Below are 22,650 nucleotides of genomic sequence, written 5' to 3'. Positions count from 1 at the left end.
AAAGCCCTGCTGTTTGTGGATGCAGCATCAACTCTTGTTAGTTTGTTCTTAGCATGCTGACCTTCCCAATTAGCTGATGGATTATGTCCTCCAGGTGACTGTAACCCCTCACCTCCCGAAGCCAGCCTCAGGTGCAGGCGAAGTGTCTCAGTGAAGTTAATTACTAACAGCGAGTCATCTTGCTCCTGGATTGTCTGCAGCACTCTGGCATGGGAAGCTCTCTGTGAAGGCTGGAAACCCCACCACAGGTACTTACAGGATAGGCAACAGAATTTATCAGATGAATGTCTCCGGCCGTTAGTTTGACTCTGGCAAAGGCTGAGCCGGAAACCGAATAGGGCTGTTACTCAAGATTCCAGGGTTCCTCTCCCAGGTCTCTAGGAGGGAGTGTGCTCTAGTGGGGAGAGCAGGGGACACTTGGGGCTAGTGGGGTGAGCTGCAGTCTACTTTCATCACTGCTTGCTGGCTGACCTTGGATAAATCGCTTCCCCTCTCTATGCTTTGGGTTCCCCATCTATAAAACGAAGACCGTGATCTGGATTCTCCATTGTGCAGCGCTTTGAGATCGAGGGATGGAAAAGAGCGACATTCTGTGCTTTTTTATGTGCGTCCATCCAGTCCTCTAGCCACATGGACAGTGTAAAAAAAAATTTCAGCGACATTTCAGATCAAGCGTGCGAATCCAATAACAAATTCCCGCAATGACTCCTGGCTCTTTCCCACCCTCCCCACCTCCAGCTTCTCATCCCTCCTCCAGAAAAGCCAGGGGGAACAAACAGGCCTTGTAACTTGACCTGGAGCCCCGCAAATTCAGATTCTGGCAAACTGAAGCCTAAAGTAAATTCTCCAGCCAAGGAGCCTTCCCAAATATGCCCTCTCCTCTGGCCCCTTGCGATTAAACCATTGGGGCATTACCCTGAATGCCTGGCAGAGAAAGGGGTCCCTGAGGAACCCATGAGCCACACCTTTTAGGGCTTTAGGAGTGTAAATGAGCAGCTGGAAGGGAACGGGCAGCCAGTGGCTTCTGGTGCCATAACACACAGGCTGCCGCACTGGGCTAAGGGAGGCCGGAGCGCTCGCAAGGGTGCAACCCCATGTGGGCCCTACAGCAATCCAGCCCAGCAGTGACCAGGGCCTATCTCGCTGTGCAGGGTTCAGTGCTATAGCCTGGTTGTCCTGTGGGAGACACAGCAACTTGGGAACAGGAGCCGAGGGGGCTTTTCCACTGGATGGTGCAGCAGCGGGGACCATTGCCAGCCGCAGCCCTCTGTGCTGAAAGGGTCGCTGGAGTGAGCGCCTGAGCTCATCATCGTTCAGAGGCGGAGTTGCAGGGCTCAGTGCAATGGAACTAACAGAGCCTTGAAGGGATTTAGTGATATAACCAAGGAACCCACCAATCCTGCCCCGTGTTTTAGGGTTGGCTATAAATAAATGCCTGACTCTGTCCCTCACATGCAGTCCGAGGGATGTATGTATGCATGCACATACACAATGTAACGCAAAGCACACAGCAACACACAGCATACACAACACACAGATATACACTGCAGCAAACAGCAACACGCACAGCAGTGGACAGCAATACACAGAGCAATGCACACGTACGCATACAGAGCAACACGCCCATGCACAACATATACAACAACACAAAGAGACACATGCACACAGACAACATGCGGACAGAGCAATATCTGCATAACACCAGAGCACCACACTCTCAGTAACACACTCAGTTGTGCAAATACACCCCCACAAAACCAAATATCATGTCACCGCAAGGTACGCACATACATGCATACACACAAACACACACTGCATGCTCACGTCCCCAAATGTACATTGAAATACGCATTCACACAAATGTACATTCTACCCACAAGTGTATGCACTCAGACCAACACTGTTGTCTACACACAAACACACACACAAATACTCCCTGATGTCTGCTGCCGTGTGTTACTGTCCACTGCTGTCAGCTGTTTTATTGTAGGGCTTTATAGACAGACACACACATGTACACTTTGTTGTGTATATTAGTCTGTTGTTTTGTTGTGGTGCTACACACACGTGCGCACACACACACACTATTGCTGTCCATTGTTTTGTTGTGGGGCTACACACAGACACTGCTGTTTGCTGCTGAATATATTGTTGCATCTTGCTGTCAGTTTTGTTGTGGTGCTATGCACCCACACACATTCCTTGCTGTTTGTTGTGCATGTTACTGTCTGTTTTTTGTGCTAAACCTCCCTCGCCCACACACACACCTTCTCCCTCGCCCCACACCAGGCCTGCACTCCCAGCCCCATGTAAAACACTCACTCCCTTATCAAGTTCCCACAGATCCTAAGAGATCAGCAAGGCAACAAGATGAGCAGCTGAAAAGGGTTGAGCGTTATCAAGCCAATTTTACACATATTGCACTGGGGTTAAAACACATCAAGGGGAGAAAATGAAACAGCTTTAGTGACACCTCTGCCTGGGAGTCAAGTTTCTCTCTGCCAGCCACAGAGAATGAGCTGTGTCAAAGGGGTGAAGGTAGGAACGCTGAGACCCTTGTGAAATTCTGCCTTTGCCATGCTGCAGTAGTTAGCAGTGCCAGGGAGGGAAGAATGGTGGTATCCCTGTGGTTTAGACCCAGGCACATTGTAGCCCAGTGCTAGGGGGGAGTGAGAACAAGGTACCAATGCAAACCGAGCCAGGAGTATGCCTGCACTGTCAGGTGGCGCAAGCATGCCAGAAGACCTGGGGTCAAGGAGAAGGAAAGGACGTGACTGATCTGTTGGACTTGTGTTATCTAGTTTTCTTTTGAAGAACTGAAACCAAAGCCCTGAAGGAAAGGGACTGGAATCCTGTGGGCGGAAAGTGTTCTCTGTGCAGGGGCTGGCAAGTTAACCCACTGGCTTATAGTGTGGGTGTGTTTACAACTTCTCTGCAGTTGTGTTTAGGGTTACCTATCGGGTAATGAAGTGAAATGAATGCAAGAGACATGCAATTCTCTGCACTCCACATAGATCCCTACTGAGCTTCTTTTTAAAAGAGAACCTGTTCAAGAAATATAGGGGTGGGTTAACTCTGGTGTACTGGCCACCCTGCCTCATGAACAAGTAGCTATGGTCTGCTTCCTTAAAATCCTCCTGGAGACAGTATTCTTTTATGATTAATTATTGTCTGCATTACAGTAACACCCACAATGTGCCAGGTGCTGTCCAGATGTACCCCCACTCTTCACGTCCTGTCCGAAACACTGGAGTGTTGCGGTGTGCTGCTGTGCTTCCCCCCAGAAGTGGCTGCAAAATGCTGCATCGCTCTGCACCTACAGTCCAAAACGCTAGTGATTCGTTTTGTGTCACTGCAGGATTTTAGTTCAAACCCTGGGTCGCAGCAATAATGTGGTTAGCGTCCAGAGCAAGGTGAACTATTACATAGAGGACCGCAGGGTTGTGAAGATGAACTGTTTGTACCTCTATAGCATTTTCCATCCAAGCTCTTCCAAATTCAGCCTCTTAGTTCTCCTCCATATCCTATGAAGGAGGTGTCCTTATCCCCATTTTACAGATGGGAAAACTGAGACACAGTCTGGGGAAGCGTCATGCAGAGGGTCAGTGGCACAGCCAGCATTACAAGGTCTCTTCACTCCTAGAGCTGGGCTTTAGCTGGAAGACCATCCCTCCCCTCTTTTTAGTAAGAGTGAATGAAGTGACTCTTGTATTATAGATGAGCCTAGCTGGAAACACTCCTGAGTGTTGGGAATGGCCGGATCCAGATCCTACCCAACCTTAGCTGCTCAGACCCACCTAGGGCCTAATTCCTTCCTGGGATGAATATGGAGGGCTGTTGTTGATGAGAGGCTATGGTGGAAAGCTGTGATAATGATACTGTACTTAGCTCTTATTCAGGCACTTATCCATGCGCTTTACGCAGGAAGGTCAGTATCATTACCCCCATTTTACACCTGGGGAAACTGAGGCACGGAGCAGGGATGTGACTTGCCCAGGGCATACAGCACCGTGCAGTCCTGGGGCGATGGCCATAGTTTGTAGAACAGCAGCCAGGAGTCCCGTGAAGGCAGCAGCTGACCTGTCGCGTGCAGACACGTGTCACGTGTAATGAGGATATTTGTTAAACAGGTTTCCACGGCATGCAGGGTGTTTTTTTAATCCATGTTAATTTATTCTCAAAGGTGTTGCCGCTTGGCTTTGTGCCGCCACCGAGGCTGTTTGAACGTGTCCCTGTTATAAAGACAGGCCTGAGCGGAAGAGCTGCTTTCAGAGCCTGATGCCACCTGTTGCTTGCTGCACTATGTCGGATGGATGGGAAGGGGAGGAGAACTTGGGAATCCAGCAGGGCCCAGCAGCCCAGTGATGATCTTGCAGTGGGCTATGGGAGTGAAAATGGCAGGCGGGTAACTCTTCATTGCCTCAGTTATGTGACTGGAACCAGTCGTGACCTGCAGCCCCCTCATCCCAGTCCTGGGCTCTGCACACGCGGCTCTGTGAGTCCTCTCCAATCCCCTCCTGCCCTGCCATCCGAGTCCTGGCAGCTCTGCCTGCACACCGTGATCGTGCCCTGCTCCAGCCTCTGCTGTTTTGATCCTTGGCCTTTAGACCATGCTGCTGCTGCTGCATCACAATCTGGACCTGGAGCATCCACTGCTTTTTCACTCCCGGGTCCACTAATTGCTCTGCAGATGCTCAATCCTGACCTGTAATGCCCACTGCTACCCCAGTCCTGAGCCTTTGCACATACAAGTCTGCTAAACACCTCAGTCCCAAACTGCAGCACCCCTCGCTACTCTAGTCCTGCCCCCCTCCCACACCTCTGCCAGTGCACCTCAATCCTGACTTCCAGACATGCCAAACCCGTGGGAAAAATGCAGAAATTGGCCTTGTTTTTGGCTTAATTGGCTTGTGAGTTGCTTGTTGGCTAGTTTTGGCTTGTAACTTGTTGCTTCTCTTTTTTGATCGGCTCCCAGCAAGCAGGGGCAAGGGGGGAGAGAGTCAGGGGTGCACAGCCGGCCCACCACAGTCCCAGACTGCACGCCGGGGGGATCTAGTCACATAGAGTGTTGGGGTTCTTAGGAAGTGGCTTGTTTTGGCCTTGTTTTGAAATGGAATTAGCTTGATTTTTGGCTTATTGTGAAAATCGAGGTGCTTATTTACCACGTGAAAGTTGGCAATTGTGGCCCTCACCAGTCCAGTCCAGGGCCTCTCCTTAGCAGCTGCCAGTCACGCCTCACTACAGCACCCAGTGCAAGTTGCCAGAGCGGACTGCATTGACTCATTGGCAGGCCTGGGGTCTCCATGTTAATCTGCAGCCTGCATTCTAACGACTGCCCATGGTGCACTTCCTTTAGCTGCCAGGTATCCGCAGTGCCTCAGAACCCACGGGGACCAAGCCAACGCTGCTGACGCTGCTTGCAAACTGGCCAGTGCTGCCATGGGGAGACTAGAGATGTAGCCTTCCCTGGGATGCCTAGCTCCAAAACATGGCTTGGAGCAGCCTCAGAACAGGTACCAGGAGCACTGCCATGTGACCAGGATGGCTGTCAGAAGAGCTTCTGCCCATCAGACCTTTGTACTGGAGGGATATCTTTGGGCTCCCCACAGCTCTGCCCGTGCACCTCAAGCTTGACCTGCTGCCCTGCTTGCTATTCCAGCCCTGCCCAGCAAGGAGGCAGGGTGGGAAGAAATGCCATGTTCGTGGCCAAGCGTTATCCACAGGAGCTGGCGATCAATGAACCAGTTAGCTCCCTCTGACTGCCCCATGCCACTGTTGCTGAGCCAGCAAACAGCAGGCAGGGGAGGGTGTCATTTTAGAAACCCTCTGGGTGGATTGGCTTTGTTAGCAACTGATCTCTGCAAGGAGACCCAGACCAGGCAAACGTCTCTGAGAGTCAGGCACAGAGAGGCCTGGTGTAATAACTAGCTCCTGGCTGCGCCTCTCTCTCGTCTTGTGTAGCACGGTGGGTCCTGGGTTTTTGTCTCCGAATTCTATTGCCATTAACATGGCCATCTATTCCCTGGTACGTGAATACACGCGCACACATGCATGCTGTAAACCAGCCTTGTTTTCCTTTGAAATGCATTTCAGTGCTGAGTGGTCATAAAAGCGTCTTGCTTCTCTCTCTCTCTAGCCCGGAGTCTGGGCTCTCCCTGAGTTACCGTAACTGTCCCTCTTCGGAGGTGAGAAGGAAAGGCAACTCCGGCCGGCTGTCTGTTCAGTCTCAGGCTTCTTCATCCCTCCTCCACCCGGTGTCCTCAGCCCCGGTGACAGAGAGCAGCTTCCTTCCTTGTGCATTCAGTGCTGGGCTTCTCCAGGGGTGAGTGGCACGGTGAGTACCTTCTGCTGCTGCTGCTTCTCTGCAGCCTGCTTTGTCTCGCCCCATTCCCTCTTGCCCTCTGCCCAAATCAGTGGTCCCTGGGAGGCTGTGGCAGCCCCAGCCAGGCCAGCTGAGGTGCCACTGAGATACTGGAGGAAGTCCTGAGCAGTGCCCCAGCCATGCAGCTCTGCTTGTTGGCTGTCAGCCTATTTCTGAGTCAGCTGGAGCTCCTGTTCCCCCAAAACACTAGCAAAGTTGGCATCGGTTGCATCCCGGGGGCCTGAGCTTCCATCGCCCTGCCCCATGTGCAGTCATCTACCCTGCTGCAAAGGGGCGGTTCAGTGCCACCAGTCTGATGTGGTACCACTCCCTTTGCACGGGTGCTGCCCGCACAGGACGCTGGAGAATCTGGGCCCTTCGCGGCAGAGAAGCCACAGGCAGAGCCTGAGCTCCCGCCGCACCTAGCTGTGGTCTTCCCAGCGCCGGGGGAAGCACGTTGTCGGTGAAGCTTATCCTACCCCTGTCCAAGCGGCCCCTGCTGTGCGGAGGGAGAGTGTCCAGCTCTAGAGCGGCCGATGCAGCGTCCTTCCCCAGCACCAGGTCGTTACAAACACCACAGGCAGCTGAGCAATAGCCCCCCTGCTTCCAAGCAGACATGAGCTACGGGGGCTGTTATCTGGTCCATCATATTTATGTTATAGTAGCACCGAGAGGCCCCCACTGAGCCTATGCCGCATCGTGCTAAGTGCTGTACAGACACCTAGGAAGAGACAGCCCCTGCTCCTCCGAGCTTACAGCCTAGACAGACAAAGCAGAATTTTTACCCCCATTTTACAGGTGGGGAGCTCAGGCCCAGAGAAACTAAGGGCCCGAGTTTTAAAGATATCTAGGCACCTAAAGATGCAGGTCGGGCCCAAGCAGGGATTTCAAAAGGGCTTTGAAATCAATGGGAGTTAGATGCCTAACCTGCGTAGGCGCATTGAAAATCCTACGAGGCACCAGTCTGCATCTTTAGGCACCCACATACCTCTGTAGATGTGCCCAAGGTCACACAGGGAATCTGTGCCAGAGCAAGGAAGCCTGAGCCCCCAGCTAGTGCACTAACCACTAGGTCTTGCTATCTTCCTTTTTGCCTCTGTGGCACAGGGTGACTAAGGCCTGAGCTGCCATAAACTTTGCCCTACAATGGATCTCTGGCCAGGCCCCCCCTGAAGTTAATGGGGGTTTTGCCATTGCGATGCAGGCTGAGTACATTCCTGGTTCGTTCTCTCCCTGCTCCTTCTGTTCTCCTCTGCGTTGTTTTCTTCAGGAAGGAAAGCAGGAGGAGCTGTTAATTGGATGTGCTATCCTCCTTAGCATCTGCACATTACGTGCGCGAGTTTCCCCACTGCGGTACAGTGCCCCAGTCAGCACCAATTTGCTGTGTGCTGGCTGCCGGGTGCAATCTTTATGGCAACATGATTCATCTGCAAGTGAGAAGGAGGGAGGGAGAGAGAGAAGCAGCAGCGCAGGAGAGGAAGAGGAGGAAGTGAGGGCGGCCAGGGGAATTGTGTGACTACATCCCTGCCTGCTACACTCAACAATAGCCCCTTGGCCAGAAGGAAGGAGTGAAGAAACAAAAGAGTGCGGAAACACCGAGAGGGAGAAGGGAAATGTACCAGGAGAGATGGGAAGGAACCAGGAGACAGAGAGTCAAGCTACGTCTACACTGCAGGTCATGTATAGCTACACGCTGCAGGGGAAAGCTGGCTGTGTCCACACTGTGGTGTGTAGCTACCCGTGTCAGTGAAAGGCTCTGGTGAGGAGAGGCAGCGGGGAAAGGCTCCAGTAGCCAGGAGGCAGCAGGACCCTACTAAATGGATGGGGAGGCATGGCTCGGGTGAGTAATGAGCCATATAGGGTATATACCTGGGTACATATCCACAGGCTTCAGGCATGTCGTTACTCACCTAAGCCGTGCCTCGCCACCAACACGGCTATTTATACCCAGGCTGGGGGGCTACCTGTCTACACACCACTGAAAGAAGTGTGCTGTGTAGGTGTATCTTCAGAGAGACATGGACAGATACTGCAATAGCATCCCATATGAATTAGCCACAAGCAGCCCTAGCTGAGGTATCTGATCTGAGTCTTCATTGCCTTCAGCGAGAATAGACCCGGCTTTCCTACAGCAAGGGTCATCAGAGGAGACTGGTAGGAACCGGCACCAGGACCCAGACCAGGCCACAGCTCATACAAGTCAGAGATGGGAGGAAATGACTATATGATTATTATAATGATTTGTTCTGGGGCAGCACCTAGGAGCCCCAGTCATGGTCCATGATCCCATGGAATGAGGTCCTGTACAAACGCAGAACAAACCCATACCCAGTTCTCTGACCCACTTATGTGCGTGTCCCTAGCAATGGAGTCCTCTCCACCCCACCCCAGAAGACCAAACCACGTTCTCATAGATGTTCCTAGTCTTTCTCTTCTAAGATCTAGCCTCATTTTCCCTTCTCTTCATTCCATCCTGCGAGTCCTAGTGACTCTCCCTTTAATCCTAAACTTCTTCCCTTCCCACCGTTGACCCGTTTCCTATAGATGGTTATGTTTCTCCATTAGCCAAGCTCTACGTATTGAGTCAAATCCATGTCTGCTGTAAGCCCATTAGAGCTGCACCAGAGATGAATTTGGCTCTTTTAGCTTCACAGGGACAGGGACAGATCCTTGGCTGGTGTGAATCAGCAAAACTCCACTTTAACAGAGCTACTACACCGATTTACGTCAGCTGAGGACCTGGCCCTTCATCTCTGCTCATCACGATTCCCCACCACCACCACCCACTCATTGGTTGCTCTTCTCTGAACTCACTTTCATCCTGGCTGGTATTGCAGCTTGATAACTGAACACAACATTACAGGGGGTCTCATCAGAGACATATACCAAGGAGCTCCTTCGGTACCTTCTGTCCCCTGGCATGATGCCCCTGCACATGCAGCCCACAAGGAGTCCATGTTGCATTACAAGATCATGTCTACTACACCGTCCACTATCACCCTTATGTCTCCTTCAGCCTCTCCACTTACAGGCTTCTCCCTCCTTTTTCGTCTCCTTTCTGTGTTTGTTCAGCGCCCGGCACAATGGGACCCTGATCCTGACCGGGGCCCTCGGGCTCTACTGCTTCCGTTTATCGCCCCACGTGGACTAGTTCTTGCGTTTTCCACGTTGAACCTCACCATATTTCCTGCCTTTATTTCTCTATTCTCTATCCTGTCCTCCTTGGGGCATGTATCTTCTCCCAGAGCTGCATCCCAGGGCCCGATGCTGCAGTTGCTATTGCCATTGTGCGTACTACGGTAGCATCTAGAGGTCCCAGCCGAGATCAGGGCTCCATTGTGTTAGGTTCTGTACATACACATAGTGAGAGACTGAAGAATTTACCATCTAAAGAGACAAGAAAAGTTGTCACCCCCAATTTACGGATGGGGAGCTGAGGCTCAGAGAGATTGCCCAGGGCTGTAATGGGAGGCTGTAGCAGATCTGGGATCTGTGGGAAGGTTTGGTGTCAGAAAGAGGGCCGCATATTGAAGCGGGAGTCTATAAGGAGCCTGGCCTTCTAGGAGAGGGAGCAGCGCTTGTCTCCGGGTGGCCGTGAGAGATGGCAGGTCTGCAAGGCTTCTCCGTTTCCGAGCTCTATGAATTATTCATCCGCAGCCGACGCAGAGGATCAAGCAGAGCTGCCTTGATTCAAACCGATGGCCTATGTTTCTGTGGCGGCTGCGACTTGGCAGGCTGCGTTGTCTGCCAGGGCAGCCTGGAGGGGAACGCGGCCCGAGCACCGTCAAGTCGTGCCGGGGCAGACATCGCTCGAGGGGCGCTGGCGTTCCCGCTGCCGCAGCGCTCGCTGCCAGTGCGGGGCTCTGCCCAAGCCAGGTGGGAGCACGACCCGCTTGTCTGGGGGAGCTCCTGTGTGTGTGTGTGTGTGTGTGTTTTGGGGGGATGTGTGTTGGCAGAAACGCTCCAATGAGCCCCGTGCTTAGCCAGGCACTGTAGCACCCAGCTTGCCATGGGCAGTGCATGCGTACCACAGCTCACATGCTTGGATACAGCCCCTCCCTCCCCCTCAGAGACCTCAAGGGGCAGCTCCCCAGCACAAGGAAGCTGGGGCATTTGTGTGAGCAGGCCTGGCACACTTCACTCCCAAGAGAGCCGCTCCGCGCAGACATGTCACTGCAGTGCTCTGCGTGCAATGCATCCCTTCGCCGGTGCAAAGCCTGGTGTGGGAATGGAGGGAGGGAAAAGATGGATTGCTCCCTCTCCCCCCCGCCCTCCCGGGATCCTGTGGCGGCCGGGGCCTGCCTGAGCCCTGACCTGGTGTGTACGCGAATGTGTAGCGTGGGCACACCAGCTTCCTCTCCTTGTGCAATTGCATTCAGCTGCCCCAGGACCCTGCAGCAACCAGGGTAGAGCAGAGATGCCTGATTCGCCGGTCATATCCCTTCCCACCCGGATAGCTCCCTCCATCCCACACGCAGCCTGGAATGCCCCCTGCAACTGGAGGTTCTTTGCTGGGGGTGTTTCCCTGTGGACAGGTTGTTTGTCTGCTCTATCCCGGTGTCCCATGGCCAGAAGCACAACCATGGCCACAAGGGGATGTGACAGCTATTGCTTGTCCCCCTCTGAGCTTGCATTGCCCGTACAGCGCTTTGCATCCCCACACCACAGCTGCTGCCGGCGTTTTACAAGTGCTGGCTGCAATGCCTGGGATGGGATCGTCAACTCTAAAGAAACTGCCCCTTCTGCAAAGTGGTTTCACCTAGCTGTCCTGACTCCCTCTCACCAGGCAGCACCTGGCATGTGGAAATCAGCCCTGCTCTCAGAAACAGCAGTGGGCACTGCAGGAGATGGTGCGTCGGGGTTCCCCCACAATGGACTGGAGCTGGTGCCAGGGTGGAAGCCAGCATTTCATGCCACTGCTGTCCCTGGGGAGGGCCTGATCCTGTGAGGTGCTGCATGGCCTCAACTCCCACTGAAGTGCAAAGGAGGCAGGCAAGCTGGGCCCTCCTGCTGTCCCTGGACCATCCTCACTGAGAACGACAAAGCCCAGTGCTCACAGTCAACTCTGAACTCTCCCCTTTGTGGGACTCCCTTCTCCCAGTGTCTGGGGAAGGAGCAGACACGGCCTCCAGTACTGGCCACCCCGTCCCAGCCAGGCATCGGGGAGCAACAGAGACCCTCTGAAGGGAACTGGAGCAGAGGAAAGCAAGCGGAGAGGAGTGGGAGTAGCCTCTGGCTCTGTCGCTAGGGAAATCCACCTTGAACTGCCAGAGAGAGCAGCTGTGAATGATACAGACAAGGAGCAAGCCCATGCACTGCCCAGGGTGGGACTGACTGCAAGCCCCACGCTCCCTGGGCCAGAAAAGGAGCTGGAGTAAGTGTTGCCAGTTCAGGGTGCTTGGGCCCTAGAAGTCCTGTTGCCGAGCTCTGAGGGGAGCCAGTCCAGCCCTGCTCTGTAGAGGGGAAGGCTCTCCAATTACTTTGCAAATGGTTGCCTAGCGAGGTCGGGGAACAGGGAAGGATCCTTATTTCCATTTTACAAAGCGGGAAACTGAAGGTTGCAGAGCTAGAAACAGGTCTCAGGATCCTGACTAACAGGCGCCTGCTCTCACCACTTCCCCTCCTCGAAACAGGAAGAGACCCCAGTTATCCTGGTGTCTGTTCCTTACACAAGCCACCAGAGCCAGGAAAAGAACCCAGGAGTCCGGACCATAACCAGCCCCATACCCTAACCTCTCGGCACAAGTTTCAACCAGACCATATCAAAATTCACGAACACAAAGGCGGTGGTGACCAGTGACCATGTCCAGCTGTCAGCGACACCAGGGCACACCTGGAGTGATTGCACGGACGACAAGGGAGTTAGTGGGGGTTCACACTGGTGTATGTGGGAGCAGGATCTGCTCCCGGTCTCTCATGGGGGAGCTGCAATTTTTCTCTCCCTGTTGGCTCTTCCCGCGCTGCCAATTCTTTAATCGAATCATCAGTTTAGGGAATTGGGGCAGAATTTCTGTGTGAGATTAGCGTCCCCGCAGCTCATAGTAGCAGAGTCCTGTCTGCACCCCAGCCACTCTGCATCAGGCCCCTTTATGACCCCACTCAGCCAGGCCAGGAGGAGGGGGTATGGCCCCAGGGCAGACCCCTCAGGGCCATGTATTAGAGAGGCAAAGCTCACGCCAGCGTTGGAGGGGGACTTTGTGCTGGAAAGAGTTCACTGGGGGTTGAGGGGATTGGGATGGGGGGGCTGTACAGACCTCAGTGCCATGGTGCCCCCCAAGCCCCAGTCCCCTCTGGGCCTACAGATCCACTCTCAACCAGCCCTGGGGGAAAGCAGGTGTTAGTGTATTGGGCCTGTGAGTGCTTGTGATACTGCCCAGCTCTATGCAACCCTTTATGGGGCAGAGATTCAGCCAGGCTGCTCACCCAAGTCTTCTCCAAACCTTTGGGGCCAGGTTGCCTCCAAGGTTCGCGGGGCCCTACATGAAATAACCAGTGCAGAGGCTCATCCAGTCCTTCCCTGCTTATCCAGCGCCAGCCACTCTGCACACCTTGCGCCCTGCCCCCTGCCTGCCACCCCCTCCGACTCCACGACATGGGTTCCCCCAGCCTCCAAACGGACCAGGAAGACGGGAGAGGGCGCTTAGCCTTGATTTGCCTAGCCGGGTAGTCTCTGGGGAGGCCAACTGACTGGGACAGAAGGCGGGAAGTCGGGTTTTCCTGCCTGGCTCCAGAAGCTGGGGCCCAGGAATGCCTGGGCCTCCCTGCTATACTGCTGCAAGGAGGCAGCAGGGCAGGGGTGACTCCCCCACCTTGTCTTAGGGTGAGAGAGAAGCTCATTACAAAAACCCCTGCAGTGGCCCAGCATGGCCCTTGAGGCTCCAAGGAGGAACCAACCTCTGGAAGAATGAGTCTGTCTCACCCGTGGGCCGTGTACCCCATAGGGGAATGAGGAAAGAAAGGAGAAGAGGGCTGCACGGATGGAGGATGGTTATTGCTTGGGGTCCTGGGTTGGAAGCAGAAACGCAGCCACCGTGCACGTGAGGGTGGATGATTTTTAATGCCTTGGGGAGGGGGGCAGGGCAGAGCTGTTGCTTATGGGGACTGGCAGGTTTCTAAGCTCTTCAAGCCTTTTAATCCTCTGCTTGATCACTAGTTAAATGCACCCACTGGGTTTGAGATCATAGTGTGTTCGCTACGAGGTCTGGGGCCAGCTTGTTTGCTAGTGGGGCTGTGACTGAAGCACGTTTGCTGTTGGGTTTGTGATCACAGCATGTTTGTTACTGGTTTGCCATCAGGGTCTGTGAGGACCATGCGTTATGTGATTTAGCATTCGCTGCTGGGTCATTACTGAGCCTGTGATTTACCCTGTCTTCCTTAACGGGTTACCATCAGCACTGTGATTATAATGTGTCGCTGTTGAGACATAGCTGCAGTCCAGGCTTGGGGTGTGTGTGTGTGTCTGTGTGTGTGTGCAAATGTCAGCTTGCCAGCTCTATCGCTGAAGAGAGGGAGTGCGGTTTAGCTGGAAGGATCCTGGTGCTGTGTCTTCTACATGTGAGCGGGTGGCTGAGACTCAGGGATGGAGGGCATTCAGCAGCGTCAGCGAGAGGCTTTAACAGCAAACGAATGGGGCAGGGGACTGATTGAAAGAGGCAGCCCTCTGCCTACGTCTCTCTCCTGCCTGCGGGCACAGCTGTGCTCCCGGGGGGGATGTTCGCAAGGCTGGCACCACCCAGGTGACGATGTGCCCTGCCCGCAGAGCCCTTGTGTTGTCTGTATCACACACGGAATGACTCGCCCCTGTGGGGGGGGATGAGCCGGGAGCTCCCCGGGGGGATGAGCCGGGAGCTCCCGGGGGCGGGTTGTGCTAACTGTGCCGGAGAGCAGAGACTCCCCATCTTGGTTAGCAGAGAACCAGCCTTGGGGGTGCCTGGGGCGATGCCTGCTTGAGATCCCTGTGGCTGCTGCAGAGGGCGTGGGAATTCTGGGTCCTCTCCAGTTTCTGGCGGAAGAAGCACTTGGTGTGACGGGTCCCCAGCAGTCTACGGGCAATCCTGCTGCGGTGGGACGAGTTCATGTTATGGGGGCGGGATCCACACTGGAAAATGGGGTTCCTCCCAGCTCAGGAGGTTGGCAGGCCAGGGATGAGGTACCCAGAGCTAGTGGGGAAAGGGAAGGGCACGAGGAGGTGTTTGGGGTATTAACAGCCCACACACAGATCCCTGGGTGAAGGCTACTGCCCCCCATCGATTAACTACGGGCCCAACAGCTCTTCCAGCTCCATTTTCTGTGTAGCAGGCTGGATGGGATGGGCCAGAACCAGGGATAAATAAACCCCCGGGAGGCAAATGGTGGGGCATCTTCCCTAGTTTACAGGTGCCACCTCTCTGCCTGTCTTGGGTGTCTGAAGGAACAATCAGATCTTGCTTCTGATGCTCTCACAGCATCCTCAGCTGAGATTGGCAGAAACCGCCAGCCAATTCTGCTGAGACTTCCACTCCCAAATCAGGTTTCAGAGTAGCAGCCGTGTTAGTCTGTGTTTGCAAAAAGAAAAGGAATACTAACCGCTATTAACCTTCTGGCACACGCTGGGCTGAAGGGGCTGCAGAGCCTCCCAAGGGCAAAGTGAAGACCCTCCTCCTGCAGCACGCTCTGCCAGCCAGAACAGTGCATAAGAGACTGTGCCATGGGGCTTCCCCCCCGCCCCGCCCCAATGGAGGGGGAACGCATGCAGAGCAGGGGGAAGAGTGCAGATCAAGCCTATGCTACTGGGCCCAGCTTCCTGGCTGGAAGGCACTAGCCTGAGTGGAATGGGGTAGCACCAGCCTCCGACTGGCTCATAGGAAAAGTCTCAACGCAGCCTCCTGCAAGGAAAGTACTTTGCCCCTGCTGTGCAGGGAGGAGCCATGAGCCTGGCTGAAGGGGGCAGCAGCCTGTTCCTGCAGATTGAGGCAGAGCATGGGGCCAAGCTTTCTGCCTGGGGAGAAGGCACCACAGGCACAGACACCCTTCAACCTGCGTATGGGGGTTCTAATGCAATGGGATCTGGACCTGAGCCCTTCCCCACTCCAGTCCTCATGCTTCAGGGCACATGAGGATCACTGACAAGGGTCAGGAAGAAACTCCCACCCTCTCCAGGCACTCTGGGGAGCTTATGCTTTTCTCCGGCACTGTCCGGGAGGTAAGAACAGATGGATAGTTCTTGAGTTCCTGCTAGAGATGGGCTCAGCCCACAAACTCTGCAGCTATCACCGAGCAAGGGAGGATAGATGTGCACAGATCACAGTCAGTGCTGCAGGGCGAGATGGGCAGCAACAGCCCAGCAGCGGGGCACTGACCCCAACTGCTCCCATCAAATCACAAGCAATTACAAGTAACCCAACATTCAGTGTTGGGATTATTACTATTATTTATTATGTCCAGTAGCGCCCCGGAGCCCCAGTCACAGCCCAGAACCCCACTGTGCTAGGCGCTGTCCAAACACAGAACAAAAAGACGTCCCCACAGAGCTTACAATCTAAATATAAAACAAGAGACGACAAATAGACATGGGATTTAGCTCAGGCCCATCTCTAGTTCTACCTGATTATGTGACTATTAAATTGGGAAGGGCAGAATGGGAAGCAGTAACTTGTGACCCAAGAGTAGGAACACGGAGGAACGTCTGACCCTTGTAATGGGGGAGCAAGCACGGGAGAGTGAGTGTGACAGTGGTTCCCCAGCTAAGTAGTGGTTAGGACCACTGTCAGGAATCAACACCTGCAGCACAGCCAGTCGCTAACGAACACAGCTGGCCAGTACTAGGCTGTCTGATTGGCTAAACCACCTGATTGGTTGGAAGAGTCAACAGACCATCTCTTAAGCACTAGCCCAGCAGCAGTGCCCTAGTTGCTTAAAGCATCTAGCTGCTCATGCCTACGATAGCTCCTAGACATGCCAGTTCAGCCTTGCTTCGCTCCAGGTAACATAGTCCTGACCCTTGGCTCTGATTCCTGACTTTGGCTCTGGCATCTGACTCTGGTTAAGACCCTTGACTCTAATGCAGGACTTCTGACTCTAAACCTTAGGCATGACTGCCTATGTCCCAGTCACTGACACCCCCTGTAACAAACTGCTTTATAAACCACAACTACACATGGACATGGGAATAGAACCTGGTCCTTCTGCTCCAAAAACACAAGCCTGTACCATCTGAGATCTCTTAGATTGTACCATGTGGTCCACCCAGTCACTAGATACCAACATCATGCATTTATATACACAACTAGTGCATTACAGTCCCCTGTGCCAGTACCCTACTTTCCCTTCCCATCACCCCAGCCCCCCCTTGTTTGGTCCTCACAATATTTAATCCTGCGGATCACTAGCAAGACCTCCACACAGTCATGATATATGGAGTAGCAGATCTCCTTAAATAGATGGTGTTTATTAGAGAAAACTGCAACAGACATGAACAGGCTTCCACACAGCTTAAGCTCCAGCTCAGTCTGTGTTGTTTACTAGAATCTGCATTCCACGGGGCGCTCTAGCCAGAACATGGTGACCTCTAGTGGCTTCCATATATAATTGCACATAAACACATAACAGAGACCACAGAGAACCTCTGCTAATGAGGCTTCCTTGTTGAAAACTCAAATAAACCCTTTAGTTTTACCCACTGGTTAAACTCAAAACATCACACAGACAAATTGTGGTGATGACCCCAGTGCCTGCGACTTGGCTATATGGGATCCAAATACTTCATTTGTTAGTTAAATATATGAACTCAAGAAGAAATGCTAATTTGCTCCATGCTGTTGCCTTTTAGTTACTTGGTGGTTCCCAGCAGGATCCTCATTAAGAGCTTTAGAAATTAGAAACAAACAACTGTCTTAAGGAACAAGTGAAAAATGGTCCTTGCCAGATAGTTTGTCTTGGATTTAGGCTTTGTAAAATGATACCATTTTGTTGGGCTTTAATATTACATAGAAACATTTGAATTACTTTAACTGAAAACTGGGTGTACGTATACGTATGTACACTACGGCATTGGGTTAGCCTACAAGCAGCAGAGAGGAAGGATGAGCTTTGTGGTTAAAACACTGGGTTAGGACTCAGTAGATCTAGGTTCAATTCCTAGCTCTGCCACAGCCTCCGTGAGCAAGTTATTTGGGGCTGGACTTTCAAAAGAGTGGAGTATGCCAGGTGCTAAGCAAGTGGAAATCTGGCCCTAAATCTTTGTGCCTGTTCCCCATCTTTAAAATGGGGCTAATATTTCCTTTCTCCCACCCTCTGTTTTGTCCACTTAGACTGGAAACTCTTCAATCAGGGACTGTCTCACGATGTGTATGTACAGAACCTAGCGAGATGAGGTCCTGATATCATTTGTGTGGCCTCTAGATGCTACTGTAATATAAACAATACAGAAAGAAAGTGAAGTTGACTAGAAACAAAGGCGAAACTGATCAGCTGAGTTTAATGGTTCAACTGAGTGGGGCGCAGAAAACAGGCAAACAGCACAACTGGTTAAAAAGTCCATTGGCCTCTTTGAACACTCAAAGGGGTTCTTGGTAACACAGGGCAGGGTGAAAGTCACTACGGCACTCTGGAAAACTGTACCGGTAGCTCTAAACGTGATTTTTATCCTGTTTAAATACAGGCTGTCTCAGAAAGAAACCAGCAGGCGTATTCATGAATAAAACCCACTTCCAACTCATGTTGTACAGGTGCAAACATACAACATGGGTTAACCTCCACCGTGTGGGCACGCACTCCTGTGTTTCTTGTCGCTCTGTCAACAGATGGAAAGGCATCCGTGGGTGAGATAATGATACTAACAAGCGTGGTGGCAGGGTTTGTAGGCACCCAGAAGATGCTCAACAGTGAAGGATTTTGACTAGGGATAGGCTGATTCACATTAAAGTAGCAGCAGCTCCGTTCTCCATCTAAAATTCAAACTGACTCACCTAAGGGTGGGAAAGGTTGGGTCAGTCCTTGCTATTTCCCCTGCTCCCTGCTGCTGCACTTCCTGGTTCTTGTGGGACTTCTTGACGCAGTGTTGCAGACCCTGGAGATTCCCATCAAACACCTGGGTCCAATCACCCCGTCAAGTCGGGGGGCGGAGGGGAGGCACAAATGCAGAGGTCTGGGCTGGAATCTGCCGTGACTGTGGCACAGAGAGGCAATGCCAACCCTGAGAAGGGGATAAGCTTTTGTGAGCTACAGCTGAGCTGTAGCTCGTGAAAGCTCATATTCAAATAAATTGGTTCGTCTCTAAGGTGCCACAAGTCCTCCTTTTCTTTTTGCAAATACAGACTAACATGGCTGCTACTCTGAAACCTGAGAAGGGGAGTCACTGGCAACCAGTGCAGAGGCCTCTGCTGGGAGCAGAGCTTGTAGCCATCCGCCCTGGGCTTATGGTCTAGGGAGCACCGAGTCATGCCAGAGTTGGCCGTCCAGCATTCCTAGACGTTAGGCTGTGCCCATGGCCCTGCTGTACACCCATCTCTTGGCTTGCTGTCCAGGACTCCTCTGGGTTCTGGGATTCCTGCTGGGCTTTCCCCTCATCACTGTTCCACTGGCTACTGGAACCCTAGCTCCAGCTCTTAGCACCCTTCCCTTGGGAGAAGTATCACTATGGTTCACAGCTGCTTTACTCTGAGTGACCTGCCTGGTAAAACAGGTAAGCTGGAATTATAGCCCTGTTCCCTTCCTCACTTCCCATGGCTACCCTGTCTGTTTGGCTCCCCACATACTGGTGCTGTGTATCAGGTGACCTGGAGCCCAAGCCCATTGAGGGCCGTGGACTCTGGATCAGGAACAGTTAGGGGCTCATCTAAACCCAAAAGAGGTTTGCTCAGCACTGGCTTTGGCCCTCCATTTTCATATTTCAGTGTGGGACTCTTCAGTCTTACGGCATTATCCACAGCCTAATGAAAGCAATGGGCTGTGATGCAGGTCCTTTAGGAGCAAGGAGATGCACTGCCCGTTCTAGTCTCCCCAAAGACACTCGTGGTGAGAGACTGCCCACGCCAGCATCTCTGCCTTTCTGAGAACTCCCTGCCTGGGCTCACGAAGCCAGGGAAGAGCTATGTGTCAGCGGTTCCATCATGCTGGCTGACAGCTGGCAAATGAGCTAAATGGCCCTATGTGTAGTGACTTCCACAAGACGAAACCTAAATCTGAGCAGTGAAATGGCACGAGCAATGGGAGGGGGGGAGAGAGCCCAACAGGGCAGCGGAGAATAAAACAGGGAAAGAGGAAGATGGAGGCTGGGAGTTAAAGGATAAATCTCCCCCACCTCTGGCCATCTGCTTCTAGTGCTCAGAGCCTGCTCTGAAGCTGCCAGGCTGAGCAGAGAGCCATGGGCTTCAATGTGGGGTAGAAACAGCTCACAGTACCCTGTGCACGGAGTCAGTAGTGAGCCCCCTGCCCCAGCATGATGCTGTGCTGCTCGGAGTTCATTCTGAACCCAGGGCTCCACAAGGTCCTAGAGGATGCTGAACTGCTGGAGGTGTCTCAAAAACAAATCCTGGCCCCTTGTCTCTATGCCATTTTCAAGAGCAGGGTTAACCTGGCATCCTGGTCCCCTTCAATGATCTACATTCTCCCTCCAGTTTCAAATGGGCAGATCATTCTTGGCCCCTCCCTATGCACTGTTGTGTGGTGTTGCTGTGTCCTGTTAAACAGCTGCTGTGCCCCACCCCAGAGGTGGGTGACAGATTCCTACATGTATGGTCATTCCTGCAGCTGATCGTCTCTAAGTCTATGGGAATTCTGTGCGTACAACAATTTCAGGATTGGGATTGCGGTGGCCCAGGTCCCTGGGGATCCTTCTGGGGAAGGGTGCTCTATGAATACAAAGGGGTTTATAACAAGCTGGCTGAGTCATCCTATCCTTTTAGCAGGCATTGATCGTGTTGGGAAAAGATTTAGTGGGTCGGCTGACACAGAGGCAGGTGGCTCTATATGCCACTTGTATATAAGGCAGATAGAAGAGGGTCTCTGAGAGAGGGGACCTAGGATGTGGGCTGAGTAACCTCAAGAGAGAAGCAACCAAGCCTGGGTGAAGGTCTGAGCAGAGCTTTTCCGTCTAACTGCTAATTAAGCCAAAGCCTAGGAAGGAGGTGAGTTTGGACGCTATGTACCATGAAGGATTTGCTTTGGAGCAGGTTGGGAAAGGGACCTGCTCACAGTTGTATCCTTGGGACCCAACCTGCTCCTTTTGGAGTTAATGGAAAAACTTCCCCTACCTTCAATAAAGGCAGGATTTGGCCCTGTTATTACTATACGTGCACACTAGTGAAAACTGTCCCAATGTTAGGGGCAGGGTGGGGGAGAAGCAGGGTGTGGAAATCCACTTAGGTACCATGCATTTCTCTGAAGAGAGTTCACATAGTGAGAATATATAGGGCCAGATTCTGGGGTGGTGCAAATCACCATCGTTCCACAGAAGTCAATGGAGCTAGGCTGACTTACACCATGTGTCCCTTGGAAGCTATGCAGATGTCAGCAAAGAGCAATGAAAACAAGCCTGATTTACAAGGCACTGAATGTGGGAGACTTGGCAAAGGTTGGGCTTTGTTCTCCAGGCCAGGGCTCTCGGTTTGATTAGCTAAATGAAAAACCTAGAGGGAGGGGGGGCAGAGTTATAACCACTGGAGTGATCAGCATGGACTGGCAAGGAAGGGGCTTGAGGTGCAGCTTTTCTGTTAATGGGATTAATTCACAAGCATCCCCAGAGCATCCCTTCTCCCCTAACACCCTAAGTGAATTTCAATGGCCAGACTGCGGCTGGTTTCTTTGGTGTGGTTTTCCTTTTTATGCCGGTGAAAGCCTGGAGGGTCGGATTCTCCCATCACAGAACCAGGTACGGCATGGGCAGCATCAGGGCACGCTTCCCCAGTGCGGCCTTGCCAATGCACTTTGACTTGAAAGGGATCACCAGGGGCAATCTGCTGAAACTGCTGACAAAGAGGCTAATTAAAGTTAAATGAACCCACGGCAGTCTGATGGGACCCACTAGTATTGCACCAAGGAGCATGTCTTCATCATGGGAACTTCATTGTGTCCCTATCCCAGGTGATCACTTTCATGATGGCAGGGTTTGTGAGGCACAGAGAATTCCCTAAGCTATAGCACTCTCTAAAGAGATTTCCAGCTGTTTCCATGAGATCCATGTACCCTAGTTCCAGGTGCGAGGATTGTGACATTAAATCTCGTGTTTGTGCATTCACATACACCCACCCCACACTCTGCATCACTGGAAGCAATGCCACAAACTCAGCATGGTAACAACAAGAATTTTCTTAAACTCCTGGAGGCTACAAAACATTTTTACTTTTTGCACACTCTAAAAGAAGATCCATCTTCTCCTTGCTCTCCCCGGGGTTAAGCATTATTGTTGAGAACACAGGAGACCTACCACCGCTTTCTTCCAGGGACCTCAGAGCTCTTTGCAATCTTTCCATAAATGTGCATGGCACTTCACAGATCAAAGAAAGACAAGGCCTCTGTCCAGAGGAACTTACAGTCTAAGTGATGATGAGATGCACCAGAGATGTGCACAGACACTCGGGGTGAGGGCTGCAGAGAAATGAAGTAGTATTGCCAAACCCAAACATGAGTCAGGCCCCCCAAAAATGAGACCAACTTAAAAATCACAAGATTTAGGAAAACAAATATGTGGTTTCTGGTTATTTGTCTTCTGGTTTCTGAGACTTTAAGGGTCATGTTTTCAAGCTTTTCTCAGCAACCAGGAGGGCTAAACACTTACTTTTCATTGTAAAATAAGCTAAGAGTTTCAAGAAATCATATGACTCCAGCAGCTGGGGGTTTTAAATCAATCACCAAATACCGTGAAACTTGTGATAAAATTGAGAGTTGGCAACACTGTGGTGGTTCTGGATGTATAATAGTAATACCTAGCTCTTGTACTGCACTTTTTTCGTTAGTAAATCTCAAAGCACTTTACAAAGTATCAGTTTCCCCGTTTTCCAGATAGGGAAACTGAGGCACGGGGATGGGACTTGCTCAAGGTCACCCAGCAGGTTAGTGGCAGACCAAGGGATAGAGCGCAGGTCTCCTGAGGCCCTGTCCAATGCTTTATCCACTAGGCCACATTATCACAGCTTGGAGATTCTCTTTTTACCTTCCTTCATGCACACAGACTCAGAGGGTTTGGTGTCCCCACCAGGAAAGTGTGCCTGACTCTGCTCTCGCTGCCCCCCAGTGCAGACCTGTGGCCTCACTCCTCATTTACACCAGCGTAAGGGTGAGGGGAATCAGGCCCACTATTTCAAAGAGAGATT

The 22,650-nt window shown here is 52.3% G+C and overlaps 1 protein-coding gene across 3 annotated transcripts in view; it reads right to left on the bottom strand.

Moving 5' to 3' along the window:
• PACSIN1 (protein kinase C and casein kinase substrate in neurons 1) overlaps positions 1 to 22,650 on the bottom strand; it is a 58,946-nt gene that overhangs the window by 16,951 nt on the left and 19,345 nt on the right. Inside the window, exon 1 of one of the 3 annotated variants that reach the window (XM_048826555.2) lies at positions 18,307 to 18,325. The exons of the other annotated variants lie outside the window; for them this stretch is intronic. The gene's annotated coding sequence lies outside the window, so the exon portion shown is untranslated. Of the gene's footprint in view, positions 1 to 18,306; positions 18,326 to 22,650 lie in introns of those variants that run through there. 3 annotated transcript variants of the gene reach the window in all.

The sequence above is a fragment of the Caretta caretta genome, chromosome 21 (assembly GCF_965140235.1).
Source record: "Caretta caretta isolate rCarCar2 chromosome 21, rCarCar1.hap1, whole genome shotgun sequence".
Taxonomy (NCBI): Eukaryota; Metazoa; Chordata; order Testudines; family Cheloniidae; genus Caretta; species Caretta caretta.
This window is presented reverse-complemented; position numbering and strand designations above follow the sequence as displayed.